The sequence below is a fragment of the Alexandromys fortis genome, unplaced genomic scaffold, assembly GCF_014885135.2.
Source record: "Alexandromys fortis isolate MF-2015 unplaced genomic scaffold, M_Fortis_MF-2015_v1.1 scaffold_238, whole genome shotgun sequence".
Classification (NCBI taxonomy): domain Eukaryota; kingdom Metazoa; phylum Chordata; class Mammalia; order Rodentia; family Cricetidae; genus Alexandromys; species Alexandromys fortis.
The window spans coordinates 879,919-892,971 of record NW_026068126.1 but is presented as its reverse complement, the minus strand read 5'-3'; the positions used below and the strand labels follow the sequence as shown (position 1 = coordinate 892,971).

At 44.5% G+C, this 13,053-nt stretch overlaps 1 protein-coding gene across 6 annotated transcripts in view; it reads right to left on the bottom strand.

Annotated features, from left to right (window-relative positions):
* The window catches only part of Mrtfb (myocardin related transcription factor B), a 159,931-nt gene that overhangs the window by 143,936 nt on the left and 2,942 nt on the right, over positions 1-13,053 (bottom strand). For 3 of the 6 annotated variants that reach the window (XM_050125770.1, XM_050125769.1, XM_050125777.1), the window contains one exon: positions 9,030-9,090. The gene's annotated coding sequence lies outside the window, so the exon portion shown is untranslated. Of the gene's footprint in view, positions 1-15; positions 79-1,620; positions 1,642-9,029; positions 9,091-13,053 lie in introns of those variants that run through there. The other 3 variants (XM_050125771.1, XM_050125775.1, XM_050125774.1) reach the window with 2 other exon arrangements.

Here is a 13,053-nt window from a genome sequence, read left to right as displayed (position 1 = left end):
GAGGTGGAGGCTCACAGTTCAGAGGTTCAGTCCATATCATCATGGCAGGAAGTATGGAGGCATACAGCAGACATAGTGCTAGAAAAGAAACAGAGTTCTACAACTTGATCCACAGGCAACAGGATGTAAACGAACTTGAGCATCTAAGACTTCAAAGCCCGCCCTCATTGTGACAGGTTTCCTCCAGTAAGGCCACACCTACTCCAATAGGGCCATGCCTCCCAACAGTGTTACTCCGGAGCTATGGGCCAAGCACTCAAACACATTTAAACACATAAGTCTATGGGGGCCATGCCTATTTAAGCCGCCACAAAGGGTCTTGCACATCCTTAGATTCTGGTACCCACAGAGAGTTCAGAAACAACAGCCATAGACACGGATGGCTGAACATGCAGATACCAGTGATAGCATGGCATTGTATTTCTGCCATAAAACACTTTGCCCACCAGGATGGTGGTACATGCCATTAATCCCAGACCTTGGAAGGCAGAAGCAGGCGGATCTCTGTGAGTTAAAGGCCAGCCTTGTCTTCAGAGCAAGTTCCAGAATAGCCAGGGCTACACAGAGAAATCCTGTCTGGAAAAACCAAAACAACAACACCACAACACAAACCAAAAACCAAAAACCACTTTGCCAAGTAAGAACATAATATTACTAATATATATAAACACAAGTGTACTTTTCTAAAACTTAAAATAAAAATTACAGCACACCCAAGCTACCAATAATTTGGTTTTCCTGGATATATAGAGAAGAAGGAGTTGGAAGCAGAGTCACTTCAAAAATAAAGGGTAGAAAAAAAAAAACAAATTCTACTTGTGGACTAGTGTCTGATGGTTATTAAGAGATAGAAATAGGAGTCTGATTTCAAGCTGCCAAAATTTGAAACCTATGATTTATTCCATTTTACATAAAAGACGAAACTAAGCTAACATAGGTTATTTGGATTACAAAATGCTCAAGTCTAAAGTCTTGGCATGAACAGAATTCTTCCTTTGAGGTGAACTTCTAGTCCCTCACTCCCAAGCTCCTGCTTCATAGTTCCACGGCTGATCAAGCATGTTTTCTAAATACAATCTGTATCATTCTAAGTGTTGCATAAACATCTTGCATTTACCGGAGAGATCTAAAGTCAGACTCCACCCTCTGGCTCAATTCTTAAGTCTCTCTGTCTTTATCATCTTTATTCCCTAAGTGCAATTTTAGAAAAAAAAAAACTTAACTTATTGACAGGACTGTCAACAGGCAATTAGTAGCATTTAAATGTCAGGTGGAACAAGAAAGAAAGAAAAAAGTAGGCACAATAATACTTGAACATAGAAACCACAGACTACAGAGTATTTGAACTAGACACGTCCCTAAGCCATAAGGTCCAAAGCCTTTCAACCACCTGGTCTGATGCACTACTTCACCATCCAAGAGAGGATCCACCCAAACTCCTGCTTCAAGCACCAGTCATGTGGCAAGTGCAAGACACAGGCACAGGAGAGACACAGCAAAGAGAACATTCTCTAGCTGCTAGCACCGAAGGAAGCCAAGTCAATCACATTCTTAAACCATTATCTCCAGCAGTGTTATACCAGACTAAAGCAATCTAAAATTGTTCAGCTGACTTCCTACCTTCTGCTCTGCCCAATCCTGAACTTCCTTACTCTTGGGCAGAATGGCTCCCAAAGCCAGAAACTTTTGAGGTACCCATGAAATCTCCCTTCGTGTCAGATCCTGGGCCAGCTCACATTCCTAGAATGACATAACAGGTGAACCTGCTGGACATCATCCCTTTCTCTGAGAACTCAGTGATGGCAGCAGAGAGTTCCAGCAAAGAGGGCACAAAACTCAAGGCTGGAGTGTGGCTATGACTTCTGAAAGGAGAGCTGGAGGAGAGGCTCATGCACTCTGGGGCTTCAGTGTAAGGACAGACCTGCCCAATGATCGGGCCCACAATGCTAATCCCCAGGGTGCCTGAAACCCTCCTGGTTTCTGCAGCACTGCTATTTGTGTGTCCTTCCTTCTCCAGGGATCTTCCAAGAAACTCTCTTACTTGCAACAGTTTGTGTGAGCTTCCTGTTAACTAAATCCTCCTGTGCTTTTCCAGCCTCTCTTTTCACTGCACACTCAGCACCCAGCTCAGGTCCTCACCAGCTCTCAGGTACCACAGCACAAAGCCCAATGGGTGTGTTCACACCCAAACTCTAGAGTACAGAAACTACAACAACCGTATCTATCACCCTTTTGCTTTGCTAGATACCTCAATGCCCCTACCTACTGCTAAGGATACAATGTGAACTCCACAACAGAACACATCTGACTCCCACAACCGACATTCTTCCCTAGCCAACAAAAGTGGCACCCTGTAGAGTGCTGTGCCCTTTGCACCCTGGAGCAGGAGTCTGAGCTCAGACCACCACAAACGCAGAACCCATTACTGGGAGGATGCTTTCATTCCTACAAGCTTAAGGAAACTGACACCAAGTGGCTTTCTTTGGGCTTATACCTGGGCATCAATGCATCACATCTAAATCTACACTTTCCTATGACCACACTGAAAAGCTATTTTAGTATAATCTTTTTATTTATTCTTTGGTAATTATATACAGGGTATCATATTCACTCAACTCACCCCCTTAACCCCACCCTCACCTCCCTACTCCCTCTTGTCTTCTTTTTCGATTTTTATAAGTCAAAGAGTCCAATTTGTGCTGTCTATATTCTCCTGGTGTAGGGTCACAAGTGACTGTACCACCAGAAGACACACCCAAAAAAAAAAAACTGATTCTCTGTTCCCCACAAGCCATCAACTATCCACAGCCCCTCAGTTGGAGGGGTGGGGGAGACTGTGAACCCTACCTCATGCTAAAATGTTGACTGGCTTCATCATGAGTAGGCAATCCCAGTGCTGTGAGCTCCTGTGCACATGAGTCCCATCACATCAGAAAGACAACTGTGCTCTGGGCCTCCCTAACCTCTGGCTCTGGCTCTTACAATTTTTCTGCCTGCTTTTCTGTGATGTTCCTTGCCCCTTGTGAGGAGGAGATGATACAGACGTCCCACTGTGGCTGGACACTTCACTAAACCTACTACTATTCTGCTAAACAGATACAGCAGCAAACTTCTCTCTAATCCATGTCATTCCCCACAGCAGCTCTCGGGAATCATCAAAGAAGTCTCTTTGTGAAGTAGATAACATTAACGCAGAAACACACAACCGATCAAAGAGTGGAGTATTAGTGAGTGCCATGGATGGCAGGTGTACTATGCACAGCAGCAAGGACCAAAAAGAACCAATCACTAGAGATCATGAGAAGCTCTTGTCCCCACCTAGCTTTAGAGTCTAAGCCCATTCTGTGCACCTCCACTCCCTGCCCCAATACACAAGTAAAAAGCCACTACCAAAACAAAACATAACAAAGAAGGTAGTTCACAAAAGCATTATTTGTAAAAGCCAAGAAGTGGAAAACACCCAAATGTCCACCAACTGGTAAAATACCACACAACAGAATATACTGAAGTAAAAATGAGGCTGATGTTTGCTACAATGTTAATGAACCTCAATAACATGGTGCGCTGGGTAGTTTTATGTCAACTTGACAGAAGTCAGAGTCATTTGAAAAGAGGGAACTTGAATTGAGGAAATGTCCCACTACATTAGGCTGTGGGCAAGCCTACTGTGCATCTTCTTGATTAATGATTGATGGAGGAGGGCTCAGCACAGCGCTGGTGCTCCTGGGTTTTACAAGAAGCATCCACAATGGCTTCCAGGTGCCCATCCTGTCCCTGAGGCCCACAGAGCTGCACGAAGTCTGCCAAACACAGTAAACACTCAAGGCTATGGCCAGAGATGCCTTGGCAGGCAAGAATCTGTGTGGCAATGACCCCTTCTGGAGCAGGGCCCAGGTAGCCAGGGTTCTGTGGAGTGGTCACATAGGCCAGGGCTGTGAGGGGTTGGTCAGAAGGTGACTTCCTTAGTGTCGTAACTTCCAAGCACTGCTTCCCTCACATTCAGGTACTTCAGGGCCTTGTTCACCTGCTCCCCTTGAACTTCATACGCTACACCCAAATGCAGCCCTCACGATCTTCAAAGGGTCACCACTCAGCCAGGCATCTTGTCACTGCCCCCAAGGAAGGTATCTTCCTGCCAGAACTGACAGCTGTAGCCACGTACAAAGCCCGGCTTCCAAACTAGGAAGCCACACCCAAACGTCCACAGGGTTTGGGGGTCGCCATCCTCCCAGGAGGGCTGTGCGGATGGTAAGCAAGCCACCAAGAGTAAGATAGTAAGCAGCACCCCTCTCCATTTGCTCCTGCTTCCAGGTTCCTGCCTTGCTTGAGTTCCTGCCTTAATTTCCCTGAGTGTGACCCAAAAGTGGTGTGCTAAAATGAACCCTTTCTTTCCCAAGTTGTTTATGGCCATGGTGTTTTATCATAGTAATCAAAAACCTAACTAAAAGGGCCACATCCTGCAAGAGTACATTCACATGACACACCTAGACTAGCTAAATCTATGAAGACAAAGATGAGCGCTGCCAGGGATGGGATGATGAGCGGAAAGCGGCTGTTGAGGGTTTGGCCTTTCTTCGTGGAGTGCTCATAGCAATCTGGACTTAGACAGTAGTGACTAGTGTAGAACTCTGTGAACACAATAAACAGCACTCTTAGGAGCCTTGCAGTATGTGATAAGCATGAATAAAACTATTATTTTAAGAAGCAATAGCACAGAGGAATAGCGTAGTGCCCCTGCTCAGGGCCTGCTTGAATCTGTCTGCAACAGGATAATCTGCCGTCTTAAGAACATACACACAATCTGTTCAAATGGGGAAGGATTGGTTTTCCTACCAATAAATCCCCATCGTGACCAACCATAAAATGAAATGCAAAGTAAACAGAACCAAGAACAAAAGAACATACAATCAGCCAGCAGGTATAAGATGAAACAAACTCAATACTGCAAGAAGAAAAGTGTTCTCAACACACAGCCCGCTGGTCACAGCAAGTTCAACAAGTCCAAACCCTTTTGCCTCACAAGGAGAAAATCTGCCAGCCTCTTGACTGACACAGAATGAAGGAAACAAGCATTCTCTCTTCTGACTACATCAGTGTCCTGTTTGTACTTAGCTGACAAAAGCCTTTCACCTCAGAGCATTGCTAAATTAGACAAGACTATGTGTATTGAACATAGTCAGACACCCTGGCCAGTCAAGAGACTTCATCAGCCATGGCTAAGGATGTAGGAAATCAAAAGACAGCAATGGAGGATGACATAGCTTGACTGTCATTTTGTTCAAACCTGCAGATCCTACAACACCAGAGATACTCTACCATTCCTAACATAATACCTACATCTTCTATGGACCTCCGCAGACATACAGACAGATCTGGGAACCAGAAAGAAGATTTGAGCCAAACATTTTAAAACCTACTAGCTACATGCCCAAGGACAAATTTCACAGTCTCATTGTGCCCTTCTATCAGATACTGAACGAACAAAATGAGGTCAGGAAAACAGGGCACAGTACTCAAGAGTGCACCCCCAGGAAACTTCCTCCTGCTCACAGCTCCATGTCGCACCTAAGGCAGGGTTCACCCTCAGTCCCAGTCACTGAAACAGCCAAGCTTCTTCCAGGATCCAGCTTCATAGAGCAACCACCAAGAGACCCCATGAAGACTTCATACTAAGTAATCCTCCTTCATCCAGCCCCCGCCACAGAACTGAAGACAAGAAGCCATCAATAAAGTCTCTCATCAAATGTATTAAATCAGGGCGTGACACAAAGCCTTCATTCACCTAGCAGGTATTTAAAAGCACTGAACCAAGACACTTGAAGTGCATATTGTGCAGAACAGTAATTGGTAACCTTTCCATAAGACTGATGCAATCTGATTATAATTCCCAAGTGTCAGCAGTCAGTTCTGAAGGTAAAAGGAAAAGGAAGTGGGATGGCTTCAAGTACTCAGGGAGAGGTGTGGGAGGGTATGCTTTCCCCTGACAGCAATTCTCATTTGACTGAAGGCAGCTAGAACAAGCTCAGACTGAAAAATTCTGTCACATTAGAATCGATTGAAATGCAATCAAGACGAAATTTACTGGGTTTAGCATACACACATAACTTTCATCTTCCCCTCCCTGAAGACAGAGAGGGAAGCCTGTGCGGAGCTGTGTCTATGCTAAAGGGGAAAGGCCAGTTTGTATCATAGTTTCGTGTTAACTCTGCAGTGGCAGCCCTCGTCTGCCTAGCTCCAGATAGGTTTCCATGATGCCACACATAAGGCATAGCTTCTTTTCAGGGAGGATGGGACACAGAGCCAAGGGATGTGGAGCTTAGGAAATAATTTAGGGTCTCAGTCTACTGCTTTCCTCTCCTCTCCTCTTACCCCAGCTAAAACTCTACCTTCAGCCTAAACGTATAAGGAGAGAGACTAATCAGACTGACTCTGGGGACCTCCTGCTCCTACTATGTGGCAGCAATTAAGACTCCTTCCCCCAGCACAGTTCAGTCTCATCCCCTCACTGCAAAGCAGTTTCATCTAGAAAGTTGACAGCCACACACCCTGAATGCTCAAACTCAGCCTCTCACCTCTGCCCAACTTATATCCACTGAGTCTGCCCGTTTAAACATGAAACTCTGCCTGCAATGGGAGGAAGATGATGGAGATACCACATTTAAACGAACCCTCATGTGAGAAAGCCCTAAGATCAGTTTACAGAGCATTTCACCAATGCAACTGACTTTGAATTAAGATTTCCATTCACTGGGAAAAGATCGTCACCAACCCCACATCAGATAGAGAATTGAGCTCCAAAATATATAAAGAACTCAAGAAACTATACATTAAATTACCAAATAATCCAATTTAAAAATGGGGTAATGCAACTGACTTTGAATTAAGATTTCCATTCACTGGGAAAAGATCGTCACCAACCCCACATCAGATAGAGAATTGAGCTCCAAAATATATAAAGAACTCAAGAAACTAGACATCAAAATACCAATAAATAATCCAATTTAAAAATGGGGTACAGAACTAAACAGAGAACTCTCAACAGAAGAATCTCAAATAGCTGAAAGACACTTAAAGAACTGATCAATATCCTTAGCCATCAGGGAAATGCAAACCAAAAGGACTCTAAGATACCATCTTACATCTGTCAGAATGTCTAAGATCAAAACCACCAATGATAGTTTATGCTGGAGAGGATGGTAGAGTAAGGGGAACACTCCCCCACTGCTGGTAGGAGTGCAAAGTTGTACAGATGCTGTGGAACTGTGGCAGATTCTCAGAAAACTGGGAATCAATTTACCTCAAGACCCGGCAATACTGCATACTCACACCACAAGGACATTTGCTCAACTATGATAGCAGCATTATTCAAAATAGCCAGAACCGGGAAACAACCTAGATGCCTCTCAACCAAAGAATGGATAAAGAAAATGTGGCACATTTACACAATGGAGTACTACTCTGCGGTAAAAAATAATGGCATCTTGAATTTTGCAGGCAAATGGATGGAATAAGAAAAAAAAAAAAAAACATCCTGAGTGAGGCAACCCAGACCCAGAAAGACAAACACAGGATGCACTCACTCATAAGTGGACATTAGACATAAAGCAAAGGATAACAAGCCTGCAGTCCATGACCATAGAGAAGCTAGGTGACAAGGAGAACCTTAAGAGAAACATACATGGATCCCCTGAGAAGGGGAAATAAACAAGATCTCCTGAGAAAATTAAGAGTGTAGGGGTAAGGGAGAAGGGAGGGAAAAGGGGGAGGGGGCTGAGAATATGAAGGGACAATGAGGGGAGATGGGGGAAGGACAGAGAGGAAGAGCAAGAAAAGAAATACCTTGATTGAAGGAGTCATTATGGGGCTAGTAAGAAACCTGGCCTTAGGGAAATTCCCAGGAATCCACAAGGATGACCCCAGCTAAGACCCTAAGCAATGGTGGAGAGGGTCCCTGAACTGGCTGTCCCCTGTAATCAGATTGATGACCACCTTACTTGTCATCATAGAACCTTCATCCAGCAACTGATGGAAGCAGATGCAGAGATCCACAGTGAAATACTAGGCAGAGTGCCCAAAGTCTAGTTGAAGAGAGGGAAGAATGATAATATGAGCAAAGGGGTCAAGACCATGATGGGGATACCCACTGAAACAGCTTACCTGAGCTAGTGGGAGCTCATCGATTCTGGCCTGACGGCGGGGGAACCTGCATAGGACCAAACTAGGCCTTGTGAATGTGGGTGACACTTGTATGGCTTGAACAGTCTGAGGGGTCATTGGCAGTGGGACCAGGATTTATTCCTAGTGCTTGAACTCATTTTTAGAACCCATTTTCTTTGGAGGGATACCTTGCTTAGCCTAAATACAGTGGGGGAGGGCCTTGGTCCTGCCTCAAAGTAATGTACTAAACTTTGTTGACTCCCCATGGGAAGTTTTATCCTCTCTGAGGAGTGGGGTGGCAGGAGCGGGAGGAGGGGAGAGAGTGAGAACTGGGGTTGGTATATAAAATGAGGAAAGATTGCTTTAAAAAATTAAATTAATGAAAAGATTCCCATTTACTACTTACTTATCACAAGTGACTGAGAACTGGGTTCCAAGGCATTTTCACCGCAGAACAAAAGTGTGTAAACTACTTCTATACCACCACAGTAAGACACCAGAGGGAGCACCAGAGGAGGACAGGACAGTCTCCTTCAGAGACTCTCAAGGCCACTTTGGTTTAACTGTGAGCTATTTACTATAAAGAGTAGTTAGGGGTAGCAAGGTGGCTCAGCTGGAGAAGAACTTGCCCCAAAAGCCTAAAAACCTAAGTTTGATCCAGTTCCCATAATGAAAGGAAAGGTTGTCTTTGACTTCTACGTATGTACTCTCCGTGTGTGTGTGTGTTGTCCCCCTGCACACCTCACATCCCTAGCTTCCATAACTTCAAACACCCCTAAGACAACCACCATTACATCAGAGAAAAGGAAGTCGTGAAGAATTTATAATTATGTTTTCAAAAGAAATTGTTTTAAAATCATAAAAAGACTTACCTCAATAAAACTATTTATTTTCCTGTCTTACATTCTCTTCCTTAGCACCTTTATTATGAACCTGGAAAAAAAAAAAGCAGAAATTACTTTTTCTTGATGACCTACCATATGCCAGCAGGTGATTACAGACAAGTCAGAGCACTGAGGTCACCAAAAAGGGGACCATCCAAGAAACAAAACCCTGGCCATATAGAGAAAACTTCTAAATCCTTCAAGGATCCACCAATGATTGGACTCTGCATCTGTCTGGGAGCTGAGCATGGTACTCAGACCACCTGTACCAACCAGGGTAAGTATCCTCGGTCAGCATCACACCTTTGGGCCCATTTTCTGTGTGTTTACAGACAGACACAAGGGTCACATTAGATGACCCATCAGGGATTCCTTGGCAGTTCGTGAACATTTGTGTTGAACAAAACTTCATGCTTTGCTATTACAGGGTCTTACGCAAAGAAGTCTGCTCTTGCTCCATCTCTCTAGTGTTTGCTAGGGCTCCGATGACTGCCTTCAAGGGGCTAAGAGTAGAACAATGAGACGTGTTACCTGACTTGCAAAGTAAAAAGAAAGACCAGAGTTGAGCCTTCCTTTCCTTGCTTAACATCTAGTTTGCTTGGGTATTAGGTATTCTTCATAGGAGGAACACGGTATCTCTTCAGTTTCCAATCAACTAAGGTGCAGAAAACCAGCCCAACAAGCTGCTGGATGTGCCAGTTTTTACTGAGTGCCACAGAACATTCTGAAGAGTATTCTAGAAACCCAATGCCTAGCAGCAGCATGGCCAGGATTAAGTAGTGAGAGTCCAGAAAGCAAGAAGGAAGTCTTGAATGCCAACCCAAACCTCATTCTCTATTCTCAAATGTTTGATTAGTGATTGTACTAGGGCAAGCCAGGAACTGCAGGTGGTGGGGAAGCTGAGGCAGGAAGAGTACAATCACAATGCTTGACTGAATTATGAATTACACAGTGAACTCAAGACCATCCTTAGAAACTCAGTGAGATTCCACCCCAAATTTTAACAATAAAAGGAAGGAGAAACTGGGACTCTTAGCTCAGAGGTAGAGTGCTTGCCTAACAAAAAGAGAGAGATGGACTACATCACCACCACAGCAAAATGATAAAAAAAAAAAAAAAAAAAAAAAAAAAAAGGGAGGGGGGAACTGCTGATCCCACTCAGACCAAGACCTTACTTCTAACTTTAACACTTCTGTGGCTTTTTTCTTTTATGCGAGAAGGTGGAGAGAAGGTGGAGGTTGAGCAGACTTAAGTATAAGCTTGCCCCTTCCTCTTTAGTATATATATGTGTGTGTGTGTGTCCTCCGTATTGTTCCTTTTATAGATGAGGAAATCCAGGCTTGGAAAAAGCTATACCGACTTTTGAGTTATTTTTTTTACTGTGATTTCATTTCTTTTATTTTCCCGTAGAAAAGTAGGACGCAAAGTGCAAAGATGTGCCTAACAAACACAGCAGCCGGCCCTGGGTATCTGCAGAGCTGCAGCAGCATCTGTGTCGTTGTCCCCCCCACCCCCCCACCCCCCGCCCCGGCCCACTTAGAACACCAAATCAAATCTTAAATGGACCAGAGGCTCAACTGTAGAAGTAAGCCCAGACTTGGCAGAAATAAGAGAATGCCCTTCAGTAATTACATCCACATTCAGGCTCCATAGAAGACCAGCAGAAACCTTAAAGGAAAAGATGTGGAGCTAGAGCAATGGCTCAGTGGTTAAGAGCACTGGCTGTTCTTCCAGATCTGGTTTCAATTCCCAGGACCCACATGGTGGTTCACAATTGTCTACAACTCCAGTCTCAGGAAATGGAAAGTCATCTTCTGGCCTCCACAGACACTGCAAGACGTGAAGCACAGATATACATTCAGGCAAAAGACCTACAGACATAAAGCCTTTCTTAATAGTATCTTTTTTCTTTAATGGGGCTGGAGAGTTAAGGTGGAAGGTGAAGACTGGTGCCCAAGGTGGTCTTCTGACCTCTACATACGTGCACAGTCCCCAAACAAGAGTAAAACATTAATGCTGGCTGTGTATGTGTCTTAGTCAGGGATGCTATTGTTGTGATGAAACACCACAAGCAAACACAAGCTGGGGAGGAAAGGGTTTGTTTGGCTTACACTTCCACATCACTATTCATCACTGAAGGAAGTCAGGACAGGAACTCCAACAGGGAAGGAATCTGGAGGCAGGAGATGATGTGGAGGCCAGGAGGGGTGCTGCTTACGGGCTTGCTCCCCATGGCTTGTTCAGCCTGCTTTCTTACAGAACCCAGGACCACCAGTGGAAGAATGGCCCTACCCACCTCGGGCCAGGCCCTCCCCATCAATCCCTAATCAAGATAATGCCCTACAGGCTTGTCAGCAACCAGATCTTCTGACGGCATTTTCTCATTTGAGGTTCCCACCTCTCAGATAGCTTTAGTTATGTCAAGTTCATATAAAATTAGCTAGAACAGCATGTAATTCACAGATTATTTCACAACCTGTGAAGTATGTTTATGTGTTACATGTAAACACTATCTCAAATTAAGACTCAAGCAAACCTGGACTTCATCATCAACCAGGAGTCTTTGGAATCGACCCTCCACAGAGATGGAGGACAGTCATACCTTGGACTTACTGTGTAAGTTCAACATGCTGCAACTAAGCTAAATAACTAATGGAAAGCCAGGGCAAGACGGGCTACATAGAACACTGCACTTTATATAAAGAAATATTACAGCCCACTGACATTTGCTTGTATCTACAAAGAGAAATGATAGAGACATTTATAGGAAATAGATAAAGACCATATGTGGGGATAGAATTGGGAATTTGGCTTTCTGGACATGTCCGCATTATTTAAGTGTTTGAGCCATATCAAGATTTTGTCCATATAAACAGAATTCTTAAATTCTGAAAAAATACCCACACAGAGAACTGCCTATAAGTCAGAGTTCAAATTTAATGATTAGGAGGGAATATGTCTCTTAAATTCGATACTGGAAGACAAGCAAAGCATGCGGTGATGCTAGGTGCAGGCTCTAGAACAGCAGCTGTGGCTGACTTGGCCACCTGCCCGACTCCAGTGGTGGCCAGCAGTCCTGGAGATACATGCTCTATTCTGCTGCTGCTGCTCCGTTTTCATGTGTGTGTGATGTGTACTGTACACACCCACAGGACTCCATGTGTGTACATATTGAGTGTGGCTACACGTGTTTAAGTTTGTGCAAATGTATATGGAGGCCTGAGGTAGATGTCAGGAATCATCCTCGGTTGCTCTTTTACCTTTTTCATAGAAGCAGGTTCTGTCAATTGACAGAGTTCACTGAATTGGTTAGTCTCACTAGTCAGCTAGCTCTGGGTGTGCCATCTCTGAAATTACAGGTGGGCCGCCACACCCACCCAGCATTTACCTGGGTCTCCTCTAGTGCTCAGGCTTGGGCTATAAGCACTTTAACTATGGATCCATCTCCATAGCCCCTCATCTGGTGCTCCTCACAGACTGCCCCCAGGCCTTATGATGAGCTGCTGTGAGGGACCAACAAACCTGAAAAGGGTGGAGGTGCTCAAGGGTGTGGTGCAGTTGGGGCTCCTGGAAGCTGCCCTGGGTGTCAAATGGCTAAGACAGCTCTCCACATTTACTGCCTGCTTCCCACATAAGTATTTTCAAACACATTTCTTCCTAAGCAGCAGCAATCGTGAATCACTGAAATTAATCTAAGGATGACCCATTCGAGAAAGTTATCCGTGGAACGACAAGCTTTACAGAAAGGAAGAGCAAATAAAGCAGCAGACCAAAATAACTCACATTGACCTCGTGCTTGCAGAGGCCACCACCGCACGATGCTTTCCTTTAAACACTTTTTAAAAACGGTTCTGGGAGTGACCGTGACTTTAAATCTTCAGAGTACAGAACTCAGGCTAAGATGGAGGATCTGGACAGGGTGCAGTTTCGTTCTGCAAGTCATCCCTCGGATTCAGTTTTTGTTGTTAGAAATCAACCAATGCATGAACACGTTTGTACAGTCCCTATTTCT